The following is a 14,761-nucleotide window of genomic DNA, read 5'->3' as shown; positions in this document are numbered from 1 at the left end:
ATTTAGAAAAAAATATGAATCTACCCCCGCCCAAAGGTCAGGAACCACATCATTTCAAGGCAAGGAGAAAAGTGAATGGCGGCGGTCTTCTCCACAGGGTCGACAGCAATGCTCTGCACTTCGTGGGGACCTAGGCCCTCTCCACATGGTGCCCAGGTTCTCCAGGTGGAGGCGGAATCCTGCCGGGGGCCTGAAGGGGGGCCGGGGCCACATCTATGCCTTCAGCGGCCAGGACGGAACACAGAGCAAGCCAGATGTATGAGGAAAGGCTCGTAGGAGGAGGAGCTTCCTTCGGAGGCATATGTGGGATTTGATGAGGAGAAGGAGGAGGCAGACACTTAGGGCCCCGTGGCGGGAGACAGCACGGTGGGAAGAGGTCTCCAAAGGGGCGGGGGGGGGGAGCCAAGGGAGTCCAGGAGTCACAAGGCAGAGACGGCTGGAGCCGGGGCGCGCCGGGCACGGAGGCCGTGCAGGAGTGCGGGCCTCACTCCCGGAACCAGGGTGCCGTCGACCGGCATACAGCACCCGGTACCAGGAGGCAGTCTCCCATCCAAGCACCAACCGGGCCCGACCCTGCTTGGCTTCCGAGATCGGCCGAGATCCGGCGACAGGCCTCGGAAAAGGCCGCTTGGGCTGCAGGACCAAGCGTGAGCTGGGGGAGGTGAGCCGTGTGTGCGAGAAGGGCCCAGCCCCAGCCCTGAGGACGGCCGAGGCTCAGCCTCGAGGGAAACCAGCAGCCTACGAGGAAGGGCCGAGCCGCGGCGGACAGGCGAGCCCAGAGACGGGAACGAGGGGCTGCCCCGGAGCCACGTCAGCGAAGTCACCCGGGGATGGCAGAGGCGAGAAGGGGCTCTGCGTGTGGTCACCCACGTCCTGGGCAGCTCTGGCAAGGGGCACAGCGGGGGAGCCATGGGCTCAAGTCAGGTGGGAGAGGAAGAGGAGAGATGGTGAGGGGGTGGCACTGCCATCATCGTTTAAAAAGAGAACCCTTCCCTGTGCTTAAAACCCAACAGACCTTCCAGCTGAACGCATCGGACCAACCCCCCGGCTGTCTGCCTCCTGAAATCACATTTACGAGGTTTAGGCCAGGTGCGGTGGCTCATGCCTATCATCCCGGCACTTTAGGAGGCCGAGGCGAGAGGATCCTTGAGGGCAAGAGTTGGAGACCAGCCTGGGCAGCATAGTGAGACACTGTCTTGACCCAAAAAAAAAAAAAAAAATTTAATGAGCAGGGCCTGGTGGAGCATGCACACCTGTGGTCCCAGCTACTCAGGATGCTAAGGCAAGAGGATCGTTTAAGCCCCAAAGTCTGAGGCTGTGGTGGACTACGACGGCACCGCTGTACTCCAGCCAGAGGGACAGAACAAGACCTCGTCTCTCACACACGCAAAAATCTAAACATATGAGGTTTGAAGGCCAAAGGGATTTTTTTAACAAGCGCTGGGGGCAGAGACATCAGGGAAAGAGACAGCTCAGCGTACTGCCTGGAGAGCAAAAGCAGATTAAGGGATGGATCCGGCCTGGGCAACACGGAAGAGGCCCACTTGGGCTTGCAGAGAGGGATGCCGACCGCAGCTCACTGGGCCGCGCCCCAGAACCAAGAGAGAAGGCGGGGACCCAAACAGGGGGGCCCAGCACGGGGCGGGGGGCCAGCACAAGCTGGGCAGGGGTGCCTCCCATCGCCTCTCCCCCCACTCCTGCTCCTCATCCTGTCACTGTGATGTCTGAAGGGTTCTCCCAGGGGAATCGCCTCCTCCACTTCCTGTTGAGGCTGTTCCCATTTGGCCCGCCATGCTCACAGGGGCAAACCACATCAAACGCCGCTGTCTCCCGGGACGGGTAAACACTGCGGTTGGTTAGGATAGAAGTCCTGAGAGGCTTGAGAGGAGGAAGGCGGAGAAGCTGAGGGGGCGGGAAAGAGGAAGACCCCCCCCACCCCAGGGAGAGGGCGGGAGCAGAGGTAGGGCTGCTTCCCAGGGGAGTGAGCTGGATGGAACCGTGAGACGTGACCACCTGAGCCATTTCTCACCAGGACTGTGGCGATTTTATACAGTTCATGCTAATGAGATTCCTTAAACACAAAAACTCTTCTGCATAAATGCCCTTCACCAGCTGGGTGTGGTGGCTCATGCCTGTAATGCCAGCACTTTGGGAGGCTCAGGCTGAAGGATTCCTTGAAGCCAGGAGTTTGAGACCAAGCTGGACCACATAGTGGGACCTTGTTTCTACAAAAATTAAAAAACTAGCTAATCCTGGTGGCTTGCGCTTCTAATCCCAACTACTTGGGAGGTTGAGACGGGAGGGTGGCTGGAGTCCAGGAGGCCGAGGCTGCAGTGAGCTTTGATGTCACCACTGCCATCCGGCATGAGCAACAGAGTGTGACTGGGTGTCTAAAAAAAGTTAAAAATAAAATTAAAAAATAAATTCCCTCCATCTTCCATAAACCAAGCACACCAAACCACGAACACCGTCCAGGCCTGTCTTCCTCCCTGACTCTCTTGCCCCCTTTGCGGTCCCAAACAATAGGGGGAAAAGTAAAATGACCAAGTCCTTCAGCCCCAGGAGTCGGAGGCAACTTATGATCTGCTTCAGGACTGGAAATCTCAGCAGGGAGGCCAGCCACCGCTCCCAGGTACCTCAGGGTCTTGCAAAGTCAGAGAAAAGCAGAGGTAAATCATAAATGCGAAAACAAGTTCAGCCTTCAAGGCCTGACCCACCGCGAAACGCCCCGCTGCTCAGAGTCGCCTACAGTCCCCTGGAAAGAGATTCCTTGCACTAGAAGGAACCCATTTTGATTCACAAAGAGAAGAGTTGATCCCACTCAGTGGCAGCCGCAGGGGCCAGATGCACCAGGGCTTTGTAGCCAACGTGGCGCACATGGGCACTTAAAGGCAAGTAAAGGGAAGGAAAAAGGGGACGTTTTGGAGCAGGATGAGTTCAAGTTCAGATGCGCGGGCTCACTGAGGGAGACAAGCGAAAGGACTCGGGAGGAATAGACACCCAGCTGGGAACTGAGTGGTCATCTGAAGGCAGAGTCTAAAGGCAAGACATGGCCGTGACAGCCAGCAAGAACCCCAGGGCCCCGCTAGGGTCTCGGAACAGGAACTGGTCAGATGGCCACCTACCCCTCGTTCCGCCCTCCGGGCACGCACAGCCATACCTGGCACCCTCCTCCAGCTCCCTGGTCACCATGGGATCTGGCATTTGCTGGCTCAAGATTTGTGAGGTCTATGAGCTCTATTGCCCTGTCTGGAAAGAAAATATTTCCAACATAAATGCTCCTCACTGTGGCCACACGCTCCACAAGCAGCCACAGGCCTGACGACCAAGTCCACTGTGTTTCGGCCTGCAGGGTTCCGCCACCCTGTCCACCTCCTGAGAGAGCAACCCGGAGCCTTCTCACCGGGGGTGGTCTACACTCTAGGACTTGGGCATGGTCATTAGAACACACTTACCCTTCACACTGTTCAATGGAGCAGAGTGACATCACTTGTGAAAACCTCTAACCAAATAAAGTGGATTTTCTCATTTTTAATTACTTAATTTAACTTTTGATTTTGAAATAAGGATAGAGCCTCAGGAATTTGCAAGGGTAAGGGGAGCACAGGGAGACCCTGTACCTTCTTCAACCAGTTCTTCCTATGGTTACAACTCACATAATTTTATTTTATTTTTTAATTTTTAGAATTTATTTATTTATTTTTGAGTCTGGAATCTCACTCTGCTGCCCAGGTTGGAGTGCAGCCTCCACCTCCTGGACCCAGGCGATCCTTCCGTCTCAGTCTCCCAAGCAGCTGGCACTCCAGGCTTGCGCCACCCTGCCCAGCCAATATTTTACTTTTTGTGGAGAAGAGGTCTTGCTGTGTTGTCCAGGTTGGTCTCAAACTCCTGGGCTCAAGCAATCCTCCTGCCGTGACCTCCCAAAGTGCCGGGAGTGCAGGCGTGAGCCAGCGCGCCCAGCCACTCCACAGTTTTAGTAGAATATCAAAGCCAGAAAATTGACTTTGTATAGCGTGTGTGTTTGGTGCGTGTGTCTCTGTGTGTGTAGCCTTGTGCCCTGATCACAGGGGTAGGTTCCTGTCACCACCAAGGCAATCAAGACCTGAAACTGTTTCGTTGCCACACAGCCCTCCCTTTCTGCAACGACCACCTTCTCTCACCACCCACCCCTCGATCCTGGCCCCTACAAACCACTGGCCTGTGTTGCGTCTTCATTTATTTATGTTATGCAGGTGGAACCCCACAGAAGGTGACCCTCAAGAAGGGCTTTTCTCACTCAGCAGAATAGTCTTGAGACCCGCCCACGCCATGGATTCCTTTTTGTTGTGGAGTTGCAGTCTTGATAGAGGCGCAGCCTTCCATTTCATGACTCACCTCCTGAGATGCCTTGGTTGTTCCTGGGGTTTGGCTGTCACCAGCAAAGGAGTGCCCAGGAGTATAATCGCTGGGTGTTCAGCATCGCATGTTTAATTTTTTTAGGAAACTGCCCAGCTCTTTTCCAAAGGGGCCGTTCTTTTTGCAACCCCACTGGAGTGGCCCAGCTTCTCCGCCTCTGCACAAACCCCCGGGGTGGGCCGTGTTTTTGTTCTGGCTGTCCTCATGGGTCTGCGGTGAAATTTCACCTGGCCTTATGCTTCTCTCATGGCTGGTGGGGAGCCTAGCTTCCATCTGTGGGTCTTCTCCCTCTCATTCATTTTTCCATTTAAATCGTTTGTGTTCTTACCGTTGAGTTGTTGTCGTTGTTTTGAAAGCAGGATTTATTAAGAGGACCGAAAAGCTCCCACAGTGGGAGGGAACCCGAGGGGGTTGCCCACTGTTGAGTTTTTAACATATTCTTTATGTATTCCTAGTTATGAGCCTTTTGTCAAGTTTTATTCCCAGACCATAGCTTTCTTTTCACCCCCACAAGAGGGTCTTTCACAGAGCAAGCTTCCACTTTAATGAGGTCTTTAATGAGGTCGTGTTCATTGACATTTTTCTTTTACAGATCATGCCTTGCTGTCAGAGCTGATGACTCTTCCCCAAGTGCTAGGCCCCAAAGATAGTCTCCGATGTTCTCTTGCAAATGCCCTGTGGCCACACACTTTACGTGTAAATCTATGATCCATTTCGAGTTAGCTTTGTATTAGCCGTAAGGTTTAGGTCAAGGTAGACTTTTTTGCCTGCAAATATCCCATCACCCCAGTACCATTTTGGACAAGACTCTCATTCTCTCATTGAGCTGCTTTTGCAACTCTGTCAAAAAATATGGTGACCACACCAGTGTGGGGCTGTTTCTGGGTTCTCTGTTCTATTCCATTGATCTCTGTGTCTCTTTCTCCACCAATTTAACAGAGTCTTGATTCACTTCACGACATACTAAGTATTGAAAGCTGGTAAACTGATTGCTCTCATTGAACTCTTCATCTTCAGAATTGTTTTACTATTCCAGATTGTTTGGTTTCTCACATAAAATGTAGAATAATCTTATCTATGTCTACAAAAAAATTTGCTGGGATTTTATAGAAATTGTGCTAAACCTGTGTATCAATGTGGGAAAACTGACCCCTTTATTATGTTGAGTATTTCATTAACATGGTATGTCTCTCTGTTTATTTATATCTTTGATTTTCTTCAGTGTTATCTATTTTCAGTGTACAAGTCCTGTGAGTGTTTTGTTGGATTTACACTTAAGAATTTCATTTTATTTCAGTGACCATGGGTGGCATTGTATTTTTTATTTCATTTTCCATGTGTTCCTTTCTAGTATACAAAAATACAGTGGATTTTTCTGTGTTGATTTTGTATTCTGCACCCCGATCTGTTGCTTCTAGGAGTTTTTTATTTGTTCTATTTTGTTTGGGTTTGGTTTTGAAGATGCCTTGGAATTTTCTGTGTAGAACATCATGTCATCTGCAAATAGGAATAGTTTTATTCTGTCTTTTCTGATCTACATGCCTTTCACTTCCTTTTCTTTCCTTATTGTGCTGGCTAGAACTTACAGAACTATGTTGAACAAAAGTGGTGAAAGATCTTAGAAAAACATATTCAGCCTTTCACTATCAAGTGGGATGTCAGCTGTGGGGTTTTTGAAGATTCTCTTTAGCAAGTTGAGGAAGGGCCACCCTATTCCCAGTTTCCTGAGAGCTTTATCACAAACGGGCCTTGGGTTTTGTCAAATACTTTTTCTATGTAAATTGATACACTACTGTGATTTTCTTTTTAGCCTATTCATATTGTGAATTATATTGCTTGATTTTTTTGAAAATTAAACCAGCCTTTCATCTATGGAATAAAGCCAACTTGGTCACGGTGCATAATTATTTTTATATATTGCTAAATGCTATTTGTTAATACCTTCTTAAGAATGATTGTGTCTGTATTTTTTAGAAATACTGAGCCCTTTTGTGTACTGTCTTTGGGCTAAGGATAATATTTGCTTTATAAAATGAGCAAATAAAATGATGGAAAATGTCCTCACCTTTTCTGTTCTCTGGAAGAGATCGTGTAGAATTGATTTTAATTCTCTTTATATATTTGTTAGAATTTTTCAGTGAAACAACTTGAGGCTTGAGATTTCTTTCTGCTGTCTTCTTTTTTAGAAAAAGAGAGAAAGATATGACTTGAACTTATGAGTAGTAAAATAACGATCCAGGGTGATGCAGTACTCCTCACTGGCAATGTAAGACGAATTTTTGAACAGGTAAAGGTTGCTCTGAAGGTAACCCGCCTACTTTGTGGGATGCCTGGGAGTCGTGATCTGCCCGTCTCCCTTACATTAAAAAAAAAGAAAAGAAAAAAGAGAAAGAGCATTTATGAATTACAAATTCCATTTCCTTAATAGCTATAGGGGTATGCAAATGTCTTATTTCTCATTTGAAGAACGGTGGTGGTTTGTGCTTTCCAATGAAGTGGCCCATTTCATCTTAGCTGTCAAACATACGTGTACGGAGTTCGCCGCAGAATTCCTTTAGTGTCCTTGTGACATCTGCAAGGCGTGTGGCGAGAGCCTGTTTCATGCTTGATCTTGGCAATCTCTGCCTTCCCTCTCTTTATATAAATCAGTCTTGCTAGAAGTTTGTCAATCTATTGAACTTTTCAAAGAAGCACATTTTGTTTCATTGTTTTTTGTTTTAATTTAGATTCTGCTCTTATCCTGACTGTTTTTCCTTCTACTTGCTTTGAGTTTATTTTGTTCTTATTTTTCTAATTTCTTGGGGGTAAAAGCTTAGATTACTGAGATCTTTTCTCTCTTTAGCTTCCCCTTTTGAAATGGGTTTTAAATCATGAAGTAAGGTTTGTGCATGGCTCCAATTCAACCATTCTCAAAGGAGAAACTTTCCGCACACGTGTAGATTGTGCAAAGTTGCAGAACGCCTATGCTCCTTTTAAGTGCTCAGATGTTTAACGCTGTGCTTGGCCGCAGTGTGCCGTTTCGAGATGGGGACGCTGACCCCAGGGGCTAAGCCGTTTCTTCATCAACCCAGGGCGTGGTGGGAGCAAGATGAGCAGTGGGTCTTCTGCCCGCTGTTCTTCCTCTGGCAGCGTCCAGCCTGGCCTGACGTTCCTCACTGGCTGGGCAGGGCCTCTTCAAAAGGGATCTGGGTGGTCTCCCTCCAGCCTGCCCCCCAACCAAGCCACGCCAATCCGGATGCGACGGTAGAGGTGGGGAGCACCCAGATGAGACTCTGTGGTGACGTCCGCCCCTCCCCTCCCGTCCCCAGGGTCCAGGCAGGACCCCACCTTTCTGCAGGTGCCCTGGGCAGTGGTCATCCGCACAGAGAGCCAGCCCGTGTCTTTTGAGAGAGCTGCAACCCCAAGGAGCTCAAACAGATCAGCAGACTCCAATGGGACAAGGCAGCCTGGCTCTTCCAAGTGTGTGGCTCCGGGCACACTGATGAAGAAGAGCTGTGTGCCCTGGCCTTCTCCTCTGAGAAATGGGATGGCAGTGGTCTCGTGGGACACTCTGAGGCACAGGCGGCTCTGAGTAGAGCTCTTGGATCAGCGCCCAGCATGGCTGCGCACTGGCAGCGCTGGCTGGCACTTGTCTTTCCCGTGCCATCAAACTCCTTCAGGCTGGGTTCAAGGGAGCATGTCTACAACCCCAGCACCTTGGGAAAGTGAGGCCACGAGTTCAAGACCAGCTCGGGCAACACAGTAAGACCCTGTCAGTACAAAAAAAAATTAGCCAGACATGGTGGAGCCTGCCTACATCTCAGCTACTCAGGAGACTGAGGTGAAAGGGTCGCTTGAGCCCAGAAGGCCAAAGCTGCAGTGAGCCGTGATCATGCCACTGCACTCCAGCCTGGGCAGCAGAGCGAGACACTATAAGACGACAACAACCGCCACCAAAACTCCTTTCCTGGCTTGGAATCCATGCCTTTGATGTGGAGGAGTGAGGAAACTGGCAATTATGCTTCACATCCACCCCACCCTCTCTCCACTCCCACCACCAAGTAAACCTTTCGGTAGCCAAGAAAAAGGAAAGGCATTCCACAGAACTGCAGACGCCTGCTCAGAGCCAGGGGCGCGGGAGGACTATGCAGAACCCGTCCATGCAGGACACAGGCAGGCTTGCGCGAGGTCACCATCCACACGGGTGCTGAGCGAATGTGAAACAGCCAGGCGGCGTGTGGAGTCATAGCTCCCAGGGCAGAAACAGCGTGGGATGCACGGCTGCCCAAGCCAGACCCCGCCGCAGTTTCCCCTGCATGGCGTCCTCAAGGACAGGGACCTTCTGGGGACTGACTGGACTCAAAGCATCAGGGCTGCTAGCGACGGGGTGCCTGTGAATGGAACGCAGACGCAGGCTCCCCAACACGCCCACCCACCCTAGCAGGCCTCCGAGCGCAGCAGGAGAGGGGCGTCCAGAGATCCTCCCCGGCCAAGCCTTCCAGCCCGGACTGGCTTCCGGGACCCATGGGCTCTCCCAGAAACACGTGCATGAACACGTCGGGCCCTCCCAACTCCCTGGCTGGGTTCCTATTTCCTGTGTGTTTCCCCGTCCTCTGAGAACCCTGCATCCTGCTCGTGCAAGGCCGTGTCCTCACGCCAGAAGAATCTGCCGTGTATTTTTCTAGGTCCTGAGGCGGGGTGGCAGGTGGCACATCTGAGCGGGACCCAAGCCCTCCAAGAACGCACTGCAGGGGGCCCTGCTCAGTGACAGTGACAAGCAACCTGAGCACATGCCTCCGGCCAGCTGCTTGCAGCCATACCGGGGCCACATTCGCTCCGGCCCTTTCCCCTGGGGGTTGCATGGTGGGCTTCTCAGCAGGACGGCTGGCGAGGGTGGGAGCCCATGGAGAAAGGAGGTGGGAACCGGTGTGTCTTCCCTGATCCACCACGCTGCAGGGTTCTTTCCCCAAGGTGTCTGTGTTTAAGAAGCCAACCTGGCCCGCACGTCACCCATTAGCAGTTTCCGTTCCATGTGAGGGTCTGTGTATCGAACTCTCAGGATCCAGACAGGTAGAGGGTCAGTGGGAGGCGGAAGTCCCATTAGATGGGCGGAGGGACGTGGGGAGGCGGAGGTCAGATGGGCTTCATTTTCTGGTCTCACCCTCTCCTGTTGTGATATCCAGGTGCCTCTCAGGTGGCCTGAAGGTGTTTCGTCCAACTCCTTGATGATGACAGTGGGAAGAGCCGGGCCCTCGGGGTGATTCCCTCCCATTCTGGCATCCAGGGGTCAGGGCTGGGGGCTTTCCCCGGAGCCTGCCATGCTCGGGAGGTTTCCCTTTGGGTATTGAAGGTTTTCACACGCTTTCAGCCGCAGGGCGTCGGACCCCAGAAGTCCTGACTCTGCCGAGGTCTGTGCCCCCCACCCAGAGGGGCTCTCAGCTCGAGGGTCCCTGGAAGCCTAGGGAGAGGCAGCCCCAGAACAACAAAGGAGAGAACAGGGCTCGGGGCGACGGGGTGACACGCAGGGACCCTGAGGGGCCTGAGGCCCGGGTGCAGTTCCTGCACAGGGCCAGACACACCGCCTCCCCAGCATCACACACACATGCACACATGACACACGACACCCACCCCATGTCTCACACCACACATCGCACATACACCTCACACATACACGACACACACACACCACACACACCCACACCACATTTATCACACAGAGATGCCACATGCACACAACACACACACACCACCCAGCACGACACCCTACACACACCACAGGACACACACACACACACACGCACAACACCACTCACGCTAGTTATGCTTCTAAACACTAGAACACCCTCATGAGACACGAAGCGTGCACAGAACCGCTCCCGGCCTTCCTGCGGCTCCTGCCGGCGTGAGGCCGGGGATGAGGCACGTCAGGGCGCCACGACAAGGAGACGCGTGGCTGCCTTGGCGAGATCGGGCCCTGGCCGACACCGGCGCCCCATGCACACTCTTCCTGAGAGTCCTGGCCACGAGTCAAAGGCTTCCTTTGGGTCCCGACAGGGCCACGTACAGAAGGTCTCGTCTCGTTCTGCCAGTCAGCTTCTGGATCATCGTCTAAAGTTGCTTCTCCAAGTTCTGGGTGGGGAGGACACAGCTTGGCGTCATCTGTGGAGCTGCAGATGGAGCAACCACAGCCCAAGTCCCCAGCATGGCCCGGGCTCCTACCCCCACAGTGGCCAAACCTCCGGGGAGCTCTGCCCCTCCCTGGGGCCGCTGTGCCGGTCAGGGCTCTGCACAGTGAGGGAACCGATGGGTGACACATCTTCACATGCAAAGACCTGCTTCAAAGAGCTGCCTCGTGCAGTCATGGAGGCTAAGTCCAACATCTGGAGGCTGCAGAGGCGAGGCCCCCACCCGAAGTCAGAAGGCCAGCGGTGCCCCCAGACTGCAGACAGTCAATAGCAGGAGTCCCTCTAACTGGGGGAGTACTGGTCTCTTGTCATCAAAAAAGTGTCTTTTGAGGCCTTCAACTGATTGGGCGAGGCCCACGCGCCCTGAGGAGGGTCACCTGCTTTCCTTAGTCTACCGCTCAGAAGTCAAACTCATCCAGAAACACCTCATGGACATGCTCGGAATCATGTTTGGCTGTGTATCTAGGCTCCCCGCACCCCAGCCAAGTTGACACATAAATGGACCGTTACACCCATCTGCGAGAACACCTGTCTTTGATGGGGAACACCTCCCCCGGGACCTCCAGGACTCGAGGGGCCCGGCTGCTGCATCTCTTGACCGGATGGCCTCAGCTCATTCATGTATGCAGACTCTGCCCAGTGTGCATTTTCCGGGGTCCACGCTCAAGGGGGCCCTCAGAGAACAAGGAGATGGCGTGCGTGTTTCCTCAGCCCTCGGCCGTCTGCCACAGGCCGACAGGAGCTAAAGAGAGCTAAGAGTGCATAGTGCAGATCAACTTGGACCAGGCACTGGGGGAGACACCCTGGGGTCCGTGGTGAGGCAGAGGCCTGGAGGGCAGAGGGGAGGGAGAAGCAGGGAGAAGGCCCACGGGGCTGGCGTCTTGAAGCTGGGCACCCTCACCTGCTGCCAGACCGGGGACCCCTCGCATGCTGGCAGAGGGAACTGCTTCCACTTTTTTTGTTTGTTTGTTTATTGTTTTGTTTTTGTTGTTGTTGGGTTTTTTTTGAGTTGGAGTCTCACTCTGTCGCCCAGACTGGAGTGCAGTGGCCGCTCCCGGCCACCGCAGCCTCGACCTGCTGGGCTCCGGCGATCCTTCCGCCTCAGCCTTCCGAGTAGCCAGAATTACAGGTGCGCGCTACCACGCCCGGCTGATTTTTTGATTTATTGTAGAGATGAGGTCTCGCTGTCCAGGCGGGTCTCGAACCCGCAGGCTCAGGCAATCCAGTCACCTCAGCCTCCCAAAGGCGCGGGATGACAGGCTGAGCCACTGAGCCCGGTTAGCTTCCACTTTAAATTGCAAATAATCGCATAAGGGTACAGCACATATACGTTATAACATGTGATGCATGTGTTCAGATCATGCTTAAGGCTGGGGCCATGTGATTTTCAAAAGTATACATATGTCACTCACAGTCACTTTTCATTTGATTCCCAGAAACCCAGATTTGATGTGGAAGTGTGAGCACAGAGAAAGATTTTAGTTGTTCAGTACCTGCTATTTAATTTTTCTCCTATTTTTTATCATGGAAAAATTTCAAACATGTAGAGAAGGAGAACCGATGGTCCAATCCCCTCCCACCCCCTCCCCCTTACCCACCACCTAGAACGCAGCACTGCTGGCATTTGTCAAGGCAGCTTGTGCACACACACTGTCTGTGGCAGACCGTTCAGGCTTTAGGCATCAAGACATTTCAGCCTTCAATACCTCAGCAGAAATCTCCCAAATTCCTTTCCCTACATAAACATTGTGCTATTACCACACCCAGTAACACTAGCAACAATCCCATAGCATCATTTCGGATCTCAACCCATTTGAAATCTCCTCCAAGATGTCTTTCGTGCGGTGTGTCCAGCCAGAAGTCCATCCGGGCTTGTGCTTGGTGTCATATTTCTTCCTTTCAGGCTTCTTTCAGCTGTTTCACCCCTCTAATTGGCAGGCGCCTGGGCCGGTCTGGTTGCGACCCATAGTGTCTCCCAAGGCGTCGCTTGGTCCCTTCCGTTTCCGGTAAGCTGGAAGTGAGTCTCGAGGCCTGATGGTGGACTCGGTGAAGTATTATTAGCAAAAACACAGCACAGGTGATCGTGGGGGCCGTGTTTTATGTCACAGGTGGGGCCACTGTGAGTGACACCAAGCTGGATCCCCATGACCGACGGTACTGATTGCTAGACGCCTCTGTGGAAAATGGAAAGCCTCGTTTCTTTTCCAGCCAGAACTGTTGATGAGCCAGTAGCCTTGGCTGGTGCACCTGCCCGGCTCCTGTCAGCGTGGGTGCCCATGGGCTGCAGAGCGTGTGTCCCCGGTCCTCCCGCCCTGCAGCTGCCAGCCAGCTCTCGTGGTTCGCTGCAGAGGGGACGCTTGCTCGACAGAATTTCAGGGAGGGTTGTCTCTCTGGAGAGAAGATAGTCCCTGCTGGGGAACAAGGGTGGGGGGCCCTTGTCCGGGTTCCAGCTTTTTTAAAGCCCAGAGAGGGGGAAGAGTTGGGCGCTGGGCAGTGGGCCCGTGAAACGCCTGTGTGTAGGGAGAACCGCTCAGGATGGGGAATCTTGAGGGAAAGGGGATGTCAACTAAAAATAAAATTCTAAGCCAGCCACTGACTGAGTGGACCCCCTTGTTGCCAGAGGGGTCCCTCGAAAACGGAGTTCTCAGTCATGACAGGTAGGACGTCAGACACACCTTGTCATGCCCCTTGTCTTTGGAGTTTAGATACAACGGACCGGCATTTGTGTTAAAATAGAGACCACACGACTGACGGGACAGACTCTTGACAGCAACAAGAGACCAAATTGCAGACAGGACGCAAGGCCATGCCCGGCGAGGGGTGAGTCACGCGCCCTTACACGTAAAGAACACCACACCGCGCTCCAACTGCCACAAGGCTCTCCTTTCCTCTGGCAGCAAAGCAACATTAACGCAGTGGCAGCCCATCCGGCTCACAGATGCTGGCCACTGGCCGCCTGGTCCACCAGCCATGACTACGGGTATAACTGGACAAGGGACTGATTTCTGTGACTTTCTCCTGATAAGAGACGCCCCTCCCACTGTGGACTAGCTCTGGCTGGTTTACAGAGGCTGTGCCCTTGAGTGCCTCCGTGTCCTGAAAAGACCTTTTGATGATTAGGGCCTAGCATCTCCATGCTAAGTCTCCACCCCAAAGCGAGGGTGGCCGTGTGTTACATGCTTGCTCCCTTAACATGTGTGGGTCAGAACCCTCTTCACGACTATTCACAGACCCCCCTGGGACCTGGTGAATATGTACGTTTAGCCGACCGGTTTCCCCTAAGCTCCTGCCCTGCCCCCTCCTCCCTCAATTTCTGGTCTTGGCTGGAGGCTGTGCTCTTCTGGAAGCTGTGCTTTTTTGCCTGCTAGAGGCCACGTGGCAGGCAACCTGGTACAAGGAGGAAAGACTCCCCCTCTCCTTTTCTAAATTTGCATTACTGTGTCTTTTTTTAACATTTACAAGAGTCTCACTGAAGAGGAATTTCGGGAATACCTCAGGGACGCCGTGGGTCAGATGCCTGAGTCTCTCTTGGGAAACGGGCAGCAGGCGCAAGGAACCTGGAGTCTGAGGCCTGAGGCTGGTTTCAAGGGCATCTCGAGACCAGGCCGCCCTGGTATGTCAGGCTCAGATTTTCTCCATGAGAGGAGGCTCGGGCATCGCTGAAAGGAACTTCAGCCGGCACCCCGCAGTGAACTGGACCCGGGGCAGCAGCTAGCTGGCCAGAGCTTCTGACGGGCCCAGCGACCGCTGGGAAGGTGCAGACACGTGGCCAGGGTGCTGCACTGCCACCCGAGCGGGGGCAAGTGGCCAGGGTGCAGCTCCCGCCTCGTCTTTCCTTGGCCCCTGCTGTAGGCGTCCGACCAGCTGCTGTGCCCGGACGCTCTGAGCACGTCGGGGGCTGCAGGGCAGGGGCTCCCCCGCCGCAAGACAAGCCCGCTGGGGACGGCGCCCGCTCCTGTGGCCCGAGGCTGGCAAGCGCCACCGCCTCCCTCCGGCTCATCCCCTCGCAGCAGGCGGGCGAAGGGCGAAGGGCGAGGGGAGGCCTCTTCGCCAAGCCTCGACCCTCCAGGTCCAGCGGGCGCCGGGCCCCTCGGCCCCGCCCTCCGTGTCGGCTTCCGTCCCCTCCCGGCCGCCGCCCCAGGGTCTCTGGTCGCGCGGCCGACGTCGCTTTTCACTTCTGCCGGACACGGGGCAGCTGCCCG

The sequence above is a fragment of the Carlito syrichta genome, unplaced genomic scaffold (assembly GCF_000164805.1).
Source record: "Carlito syrichta isolate Samal-C Ts95f unplaced genomic scaffold, Tarsius_syrichta-2.0.1 Scaffold301855, whole genome shotgun sequence".
NCBI lineage: Eukaryota > Metazoa > Chordata > Mammalia > Primates > Tarsiidae > Carlito > Carlito syrichta.
Note: the sequence above shows the minus strand (reverse complement) of the source record.